The sequence below is a fragment of the Rana temporaria genome, chromosome 12 (genome assembly GCF_905171775.1).
Source record: "Rana temporaria chromosome 12, aRanTem1.1, whole genome shotgun sequence".
NCBI lineage: Eukaryota > Metazoa > Chordata > Amphibia > Anura > Ranidae > Rana > Rana temporaria.
Genome location: NC_053500.1, coordinates 25,466,986 through 25,474,230, shown reverse-complemented (window position 1 = coordinate 25,474,230; position 7,245 = coordinate 25,466,986). Strand labels below are relative to the sequence as shown.

The following is a 7,245-nucleotide window of genomic DNA, read 5'->3' as shown; positions in this document are numbered from 1 at the left end:
ACAAGAAATTTGCGCCCCTAACCCATGGACATTTAGCGCTCCCTGAGTCCCTTCCACTCGTATAGTATTAAAACCCCTTATGGTACATTTTAGGATGTTCCACCCTTTCTCTTTTGTTCTCATTCCTTTCCCTTATATCTCTCTCTATCCTAATTTCTTTTTTTCCCCACCCCTCCCCTTAGGCGTCTTTCTTGTTCTTTCTTATTCTTTCTCTCCTTATTTCTTTGTTCCTCCCCCTCTTTCCTCTCCCTACCATGTATTTTCTATTTTCTCCTTCTCTTACTCCTTGTTGGGGGGGGGGGGGGGGGGGGAGGTTGAGTGGCAGTGCTGGGGGGGAGGGGAGGAGGTTGAGTGGCAGTGCTGGGGGGGGGGGGGGGGGGTTCTGGTCAGCAAACTTAGGTGCTCTTGATGAAGTTCATCTACTGATCTGAGAACTGTAGTGGGGACATTTAATGACAACTATAATCACAGGTAGTGTTACTCACTGTGTCTCGTAGCAGTGACACCTATGCTGAAATCAGGAGATGGGGTCTCCTTCAGCCCCTCCCACTTCACATTCCTCACCAGTCAGCTGACCTCTAGTGTCAGCACAGATAATGCTCCATTAACTGCTTTCCCGGCCAGCACTCAGTAAAATAAATCTGACCGTGCAAAACCAATTCCTAACAATTGCAGCTGAACACTGGAGGTCAATATAAAAAGTCCTTGGATAAAACGCATATAAAAAGCAGTGCAGCGCTGAAAATAGAATCGCATGGACAGTCCAAGAGTATGGAGTGCTGAGGCCAAAAGGCTCTGTTCACTGCCTAAGGAGTCTTTCTTCTCCCTCTCTCTGTTGTCCTCTATTGTCAACACCCTTTGGCCTCAGCACTCCATACTCTCTGACATGGGTCTTCAAACTATGGCCCTCTAGTTGTTCAGGAACTACAATTCCCATCATGCCTAGTCATGTCTGTGAATGTCGGCGTTTTACAATGCCTCATGGGATGTGTAGTTCCGCAAACGCTGGAGGGCCGTAGTTTGAGGATCACTGCTCTTGGACTTCCCGGCCAGCACTGCCAGGAAATTACTTCTCTGAACCAAGAAGTGATATAATGCATGTTTCTTCCTGGTTCCTCCACCAGGGGGCGGGTCAGTGAACAGATGTTTGTTGAGATCCCTCCACCCTAACAAAACCTGCAGATGGGACAGCGGAGCATGGCATACATGGCAGGCTTCCATCCCCATGGCTGTAGGAGTGAATGGGTATCTTTACCGGATTCATTTTCAGGAGGTTGCCAGCAGGCATCAAGCTTGCATCCCCATTATAGTGGTTGTGGTTAAAAAAAACCTGCAAGACAAAGGCAGAATGAGCTAGTATGCATAGCATACTTGCTCATTATGTATTACTTACTTCAGATCTAAACCCCCGCGGCGCTCCACGTCTCCCTCTCTGGCTGCCGACATTTCTCCCAGGGATAATTCCGGGTATTGCGGCTCCGGCGCCATGATTGGCTGGAGTCGCCAGTAATGGAACACGGACTGAAGCAATGGCATAGGTGCCATTGCTTCAGTTTTCCCCAGTGCGCATGTGCCGATGATATTGGCACATGCAGGGGACAAGGGATATTTCCTAAACCATTCAGATCCTGGGTAAGCTACAAGTAAGCCTTAATATAGGTTTACCTGTAACATAAAGTGGTTGTAAAGGGTTTACAACCATTTTAAAATCTGTGTTTTATTGCCCTTGAAAGTTGTCTTCAACAAAGCTGTGAGAATCTTTGGTAAACTCTTTATAAAAAGCTTGCTGTACACATTGTTGAAGCTTGTTACGCTTGAGTGCAAAAGTTTAGCTGTGCTATGATTGGTGAGATTAGTACTGGCAGGTGACGTGGACGCAGTGCCACCTGCAGCAGCTTTTTTAATGTGTCTGATTTGGTAATGCACAGGACTCCTAGGTATAAGGTAGTCACCTCAAATCTACAGATTAAGTAAGGCATTTAAAAAAAAACTAAAAAAAAAACTAAAGCGTTTAACTTGTTTCCGCTGCGTTGAGTGTCTAGAATAATGTTGCAATGTAATTATTAAAGCTGACCTCCAGATACAAATGAATGCCGCTCTGTATTTATTATAGGGGTTGTAAAGGTTCATGTTTTTCACCTTAATGCATCAAGGTGAAAACACATCTGACGATTATCGCCCCCGCCCATTCCCCCCCCCAGCTTTACTTACCTGAGCCCTGGAAAATCCTGCGTCGAATGCGCTCTTTCTTTGCCCGGGCTTCTTGGCTCTTCATTGGATAGATTAATAGCAACGCAGCTGCTGGCTTGCGCTGCTGTCAATCAAATCCAATGACGCGGGGGAGGGGCCAAGTCCTGTAATCGGCGGCTATGGACGCCGAATACAGGACTCGGGAGCGCGTCCGCAAGGTAACCCCCTTGTAAGAGCGCTTCCCAGAGGGTGTTATCTGAGGCAGGGAGGAGCCGAGAGAGCCACCGGGGGGACCCCAGAAAACGCTGTTCGGGGGCCACACTGTGCAAAACTAACTGCACAGTGGAGGCAAGTATGACATGTTTGTTATTTAAAATATTCTAACCTTTACAACCACTTTAATACAATGTTATTATAATTAATGCAAACAAGTGTATGTACCTTTTTTATTGGCTTGGTATCTGCCTCAGTACAGCAGAGCTCAGACAGAGGGTGAAGCCATACAAGGAGCCAATCCGTTGGTCTGCTTGCTCATTTTCTCACAAAAGACGTGCTGATAGGAGAGAGCAGAGAATGAAATGATCAGCCTGCTACTTCTCCTTCGTTGTTTAATCCTGCGCTGGGGGAGGAGACCTGTAAGTATTAACTGCAGCAGGAAAAAAATGCTGGCTTTCCGCCCTGCCAGCCAGGACTGTGCTGTGTAAATCTCAGGACTGGATGGACAGAAATATAATTCCTTTGGCAGTACTTGAGTTTGATCAGCTTGCCTGGAGTTCAGCTTTAAATGATCACTGCAGTGTGGAAATGTCGGGCTCCATGCAGCTCTAGACTAACAATCGCTGAGAAATTGACAACACAGATTTAAAACCATGTCTGCATTTATTGTACCCCGCTGTGTGATCGATGAATAATCCTGTCACCAGAATGAATACTGTGTGTTTATTGAGGATAATAAACCGCTCTGAATATTGCATTTGATCTACAAATAGATGAAACCATGACAAGGCATAGATAGTACTTCTGCACATTGTACTATTAGAGTGAATAGGATGGTGTGTGTACACGGTAGGTTAGTGTAGCGGCCGCCTCATTGCCCTCTGCGATAGGAAGGATCGGGGGATGGGAACAGATCTTTATCCTCTTGCTTCATCTCATTGTCTACTGTTCTGGTTACATACAATTGGGTCTGTGGAAAGCATTGAAATATGTTTTGATTTTTTATTTTGGTTGGTTTACTGTTGATAAAGATTTCTACTTTTCAAAGCATTCTATTATGTTTTTTAATGTTGCAGTATATCTAAGACCCAGATAAGTGTTTTTTTGTTTTGTTTTGGAAGGTTTGCTTTGAACTCTTTGTCGGGCAGTCTGCACCCCATTGGAGAGATTTCCCATTTACTTCCTGTGCTGGAGACACAACAGGAAATGATTCTAAAGTGATATAATCTTCCATTTGGCACATTTCCCCCATTGGAGAGATTTTCATTTACTTCCTGTGCTGGAAACACAACAGGAAATTATTGTAAAGTGAGATGATCTTCCATTCGACATGATCTTCCCGAAGATTTCCTCTCTATTCCTGTTCTGGTGACAACTTTAACATTTTGGTTTTCCCCTTACAATATTCATCAGGACAAAGAGACTGCAAATAAGGTTCATTTGGGACCCCAAGGGAGGTAAGTGGGGGCTGGTGGACTATGTTGGTACTTAGGTAGGCCAGTTATCAAAAAAGTATAGTAAAGGTAAAAAAAGTTCAATTTATTAAAAAATAAACATAGTCAAATTATGTTAGGATGATGGTACTTTATTGTTAGTTTATTTTTTTCTTTATTGAGAGGTTACCATATAAATCAGGACAAAGAGGGTGAATCCTCCCATTGGGGACGCACACGGCAATAAAAAAAAAACCTAACAGGGATTCTAATCCTTCAGAGCTCCATTCTTAATTGGGGGGGGGGGGAGACCCTGTGACTATTTTATGTTAATATGACTTTGTTTTGAAGCCTTGTACACACGCTCGGTGTACTCGTCAAGAAAACTGCCCAGAATCTCGAAGAGAAAAATGGTGAACCTTCTCTCTATTTTCTCGTTGTGTCATTTCGCGCATGCTCGAAATGACTTTGACGCATGCGCGGTAGCTTCCTAGGCATAGGTTGGGTGCAGTAGTATAATAGTGACGGCATCCAATGTGACAAGTGCATGCTCGTCGTACGCGATGACGTCACCGCGTTCTTGCCTTTCAAAAGAACCGCGGTGACAAGAGATTCTTGCTAAGAATCTCGTCAAGAAAAACAACGTTTTTTTCTTGATGAGATTCTGGCCCGTGTGTACAGGGCTTTCGTTTTGTTACCCTTCAGGTTGTAATTTCATTTACAGCCTGCAGAGGGATCCAACAATGACAGCGGCTCAGCAGACATAAACAGCACTGAGGTTGTGTTTTGGAGCCCCTTGTCAGTCTTCTGATTTCCCCTGCCAAGTGTTCTCAAACCACTTGTCTCTTTAAAGGGTAAGTTCATCTTTACAGAACAATCTGTACTTACACTGGACCCCCTTCCCCGCGGTTTTGCTGTATCTGAGTCCCGCGATTCCCCGCTCTGACACTTTCGGTCGCTGCTTCACCGGTCTGGTGGTTTAAAATCCCTGCGGCTTAATCTCCTAAACGTACCTCATAAAAGATATATATATAGGAGGCATTCTAATTGGACCAATCAGAATCCACCTAGCCGGTGCTGGAGAAGAGCAGGGGATCTCAAATCCCTGGACCGGTAAAGCCACGACTCGGACTCTCTCATAGCCGGTGCTCGTGGGACCAGGGGGGTCCAGTGTGAGTTCACCTTACAGAATTTCTGTAAAGGTGAACTTACCCTTTTAAGAAGAAACCTGTGGCACGTACAGGCAGATGGGCGTACCCGTACGTCCCTGCCTAGACGTGGGTTGGGGGTCCGATCGGGACCCCCCCCCCCCCAGGTACATGCGGCGGTCCGAAATCGTGTGGGAGCGATCTGGGATGAGGGGGCGGCTATTCGTTTCTAGCCACGCGATCGCTCCCGGAGCTGAAGAACCGTATGTAAACACGGCTTCACTGTGGCGGCTGCATCGAATGTGTCATCCCTTTTATAGGGAGACTCGATCGATGACGTCAGACCTACAGCCACCCCCCCTACAGCTGTAAACACACACTAGGTGAAACAGAACCCCTTCAGCGCCCCCTGTGGTTAAGTCCCAAACTGCAACTGTCATTTTCACAATAAACAATGCATTTAAATGCATTTTTTGTTGTGAAAATGACAATGGTCCCAAAAATGTGTCAAAATTGTCAGAAGTGTCCGCCATAATGTCGCAGTCACGAAAAAAAAATCGCTGATCGCCGCCATTAGTAGTAAAACATTTTTTTTATAAAACTATCCCCTATTTTGTAAACGCTATACATTTTGCGCAAACCAACCGATAAACGCTTATTGCGATTTTTTTTTTTTTTTTTTTTACCAAAAATATGTAGAAGAATACGTATCGGCCTAAACTGAGGAAAAAAAATGTTTTATATATTTTTGGGGAATATTTATAGAAAAAAGTAAAAAATTGATTTTTTTTTTTCAAAATTGTCGCTCTATTTTTGTTTATAGCGCAAAAAATAAAAACCGCAGAGGTGATCAAATACCACCAAAAGAAAGCGCTATTTGTGGGGAAAAAAGGACGTCAATTTTGTTTGGGAGCCACGTCGCACGACCGCGCAATTGTCCGTTAAAGCGAGGCAGTGCCGAATCGCAAAACCTGGCCTGGGCCTTTAGCTGCATTTTGGTCCGGGGATTAAGTGGTTAAAACAAGAACATGGAAATGGTTATCTTTCTGGTGATAGGGTCTCTTTATAGTGGATCATTAACCAAAACTTTTTTTTCCTATCGCAGATAACGTGGCTTAGAATCCCTGCCATGTTTTTTTTTTTTTTTTTTTTGCTGTCTGGGTTCTTCTGGGAAGATTCAATTTCTCTACAATATTTGTCCTGGTGACCGCGGTACCTGGCAACTTTCTAAAGGTAGCCTTATTATACAGCTCTAACTTCCAATGATGCCTGCCGAATCGGTGGGTGGCCCCTCGGGTACCACCAGCCTCGACAAATTTTAAAGCCCAACTGTGGGCAAAATGTTTATTCCCCATGCAGTGGGGTTGTGCCAGCACTGCCAGGGTCAACTACTTGTTTTTTTATGTGAGTGAGCACGGTTTATACCAGTGATGGCGAACCTTGGCACCCCAGATGTTTTGGAACTACATTTCCCATGATGCTCAAATACACTGCACAGTGCGTGAGCATCATGGGAAATGTAGTTCCAAAACACCTGGAGTGCCAAGGTTCGCCATCACTGGTTAATACTCTCCTGAGTCTTCGCTTCTCCAGAGGTGGGCTGTTTATGGTCCCTGCTCTGGGCATGCTGATGTCAGTCTATTTTAAAGCCTTCTGGAGGGAAGGGGTGCCCAGACCAGTCTTGAGCGGGGACGATCGGGTAAGTACATCTCTGCTCTCCTCTTGAATTAACCTGTGCAGTGCAGGCACTGCCCTGTCGTATGGGGGGGAAAAATAAAATTACCTGGAGTTTTGTTTTAAACATTGACTGGTGAGTATAGCTACGTTTTTTAAAGGCAGAAGTTTATTTTTATTTTAATGCATCCTATGTACTAAGATAAAAAAAACTACTGTGCGCAGCGCCCCCTAATACTTACCCAAGCCTATCTCTATCCAGCGATGTTGCAGGAGAGAAGCCTAGGACAGCAGCAGAACACCATTGGTTCCCGCTGCTGTCAATCAAACTCAGTTGGCCAATCAGGAGAGAGAGGGGGTGGGGCACTCCATTCCTGTTGTCTCTGGGGAAGGAAGTCTGGAAATCTCCCTAACTGGTGACAGACAAATGACATTGGAGCCAGTTCCTATCCATCTGTAAATTTGTTTGTAAAAAAAGATTTGTGAATTGGAATTGCCATAGATATGAAATGATTCTTACTAATTCTGTTCAGGGCTGTCTGCATACATGACATTGACGCCAATAATCCTCTGTAATACTGTAC

The 7,245-nt window shown here is 44.8% G+C and overlaps 2 long non-coding RNA genes across 2 annotated transcripts in view; one reads left to right on the top strand and one right to left on the bottom strand.

Annotated features, from left to right (window-relative positions):
* Positions 1-528: 528 nt before the first annotated feature.
* Positions 529-7,021, top strand: LOC120919167. The gene is made up of 3 exons (XR_005744524.1): positions 529-688; positions 2,437-2,439; positions 7,008-7,021. It is a non-coding gene; the product is annotated as an uncharacterized LOC120919167 (long non-coding RNA).
* Positions 2,604-7,245, bottom strand: part of LOC120919166 — a 129,378-nt gene continuing 124,736 nt past the window's right edge. Inside the window, exon 4 of the long non-coding RNA XR_005744523.1 lies at positions 2,604-3,376. This is a non-coding gene — a long non-coding RNA (uncharacterized LOC120919166). The remainder of the gene's footprint in view (positions 3,377-7,245) is intronic.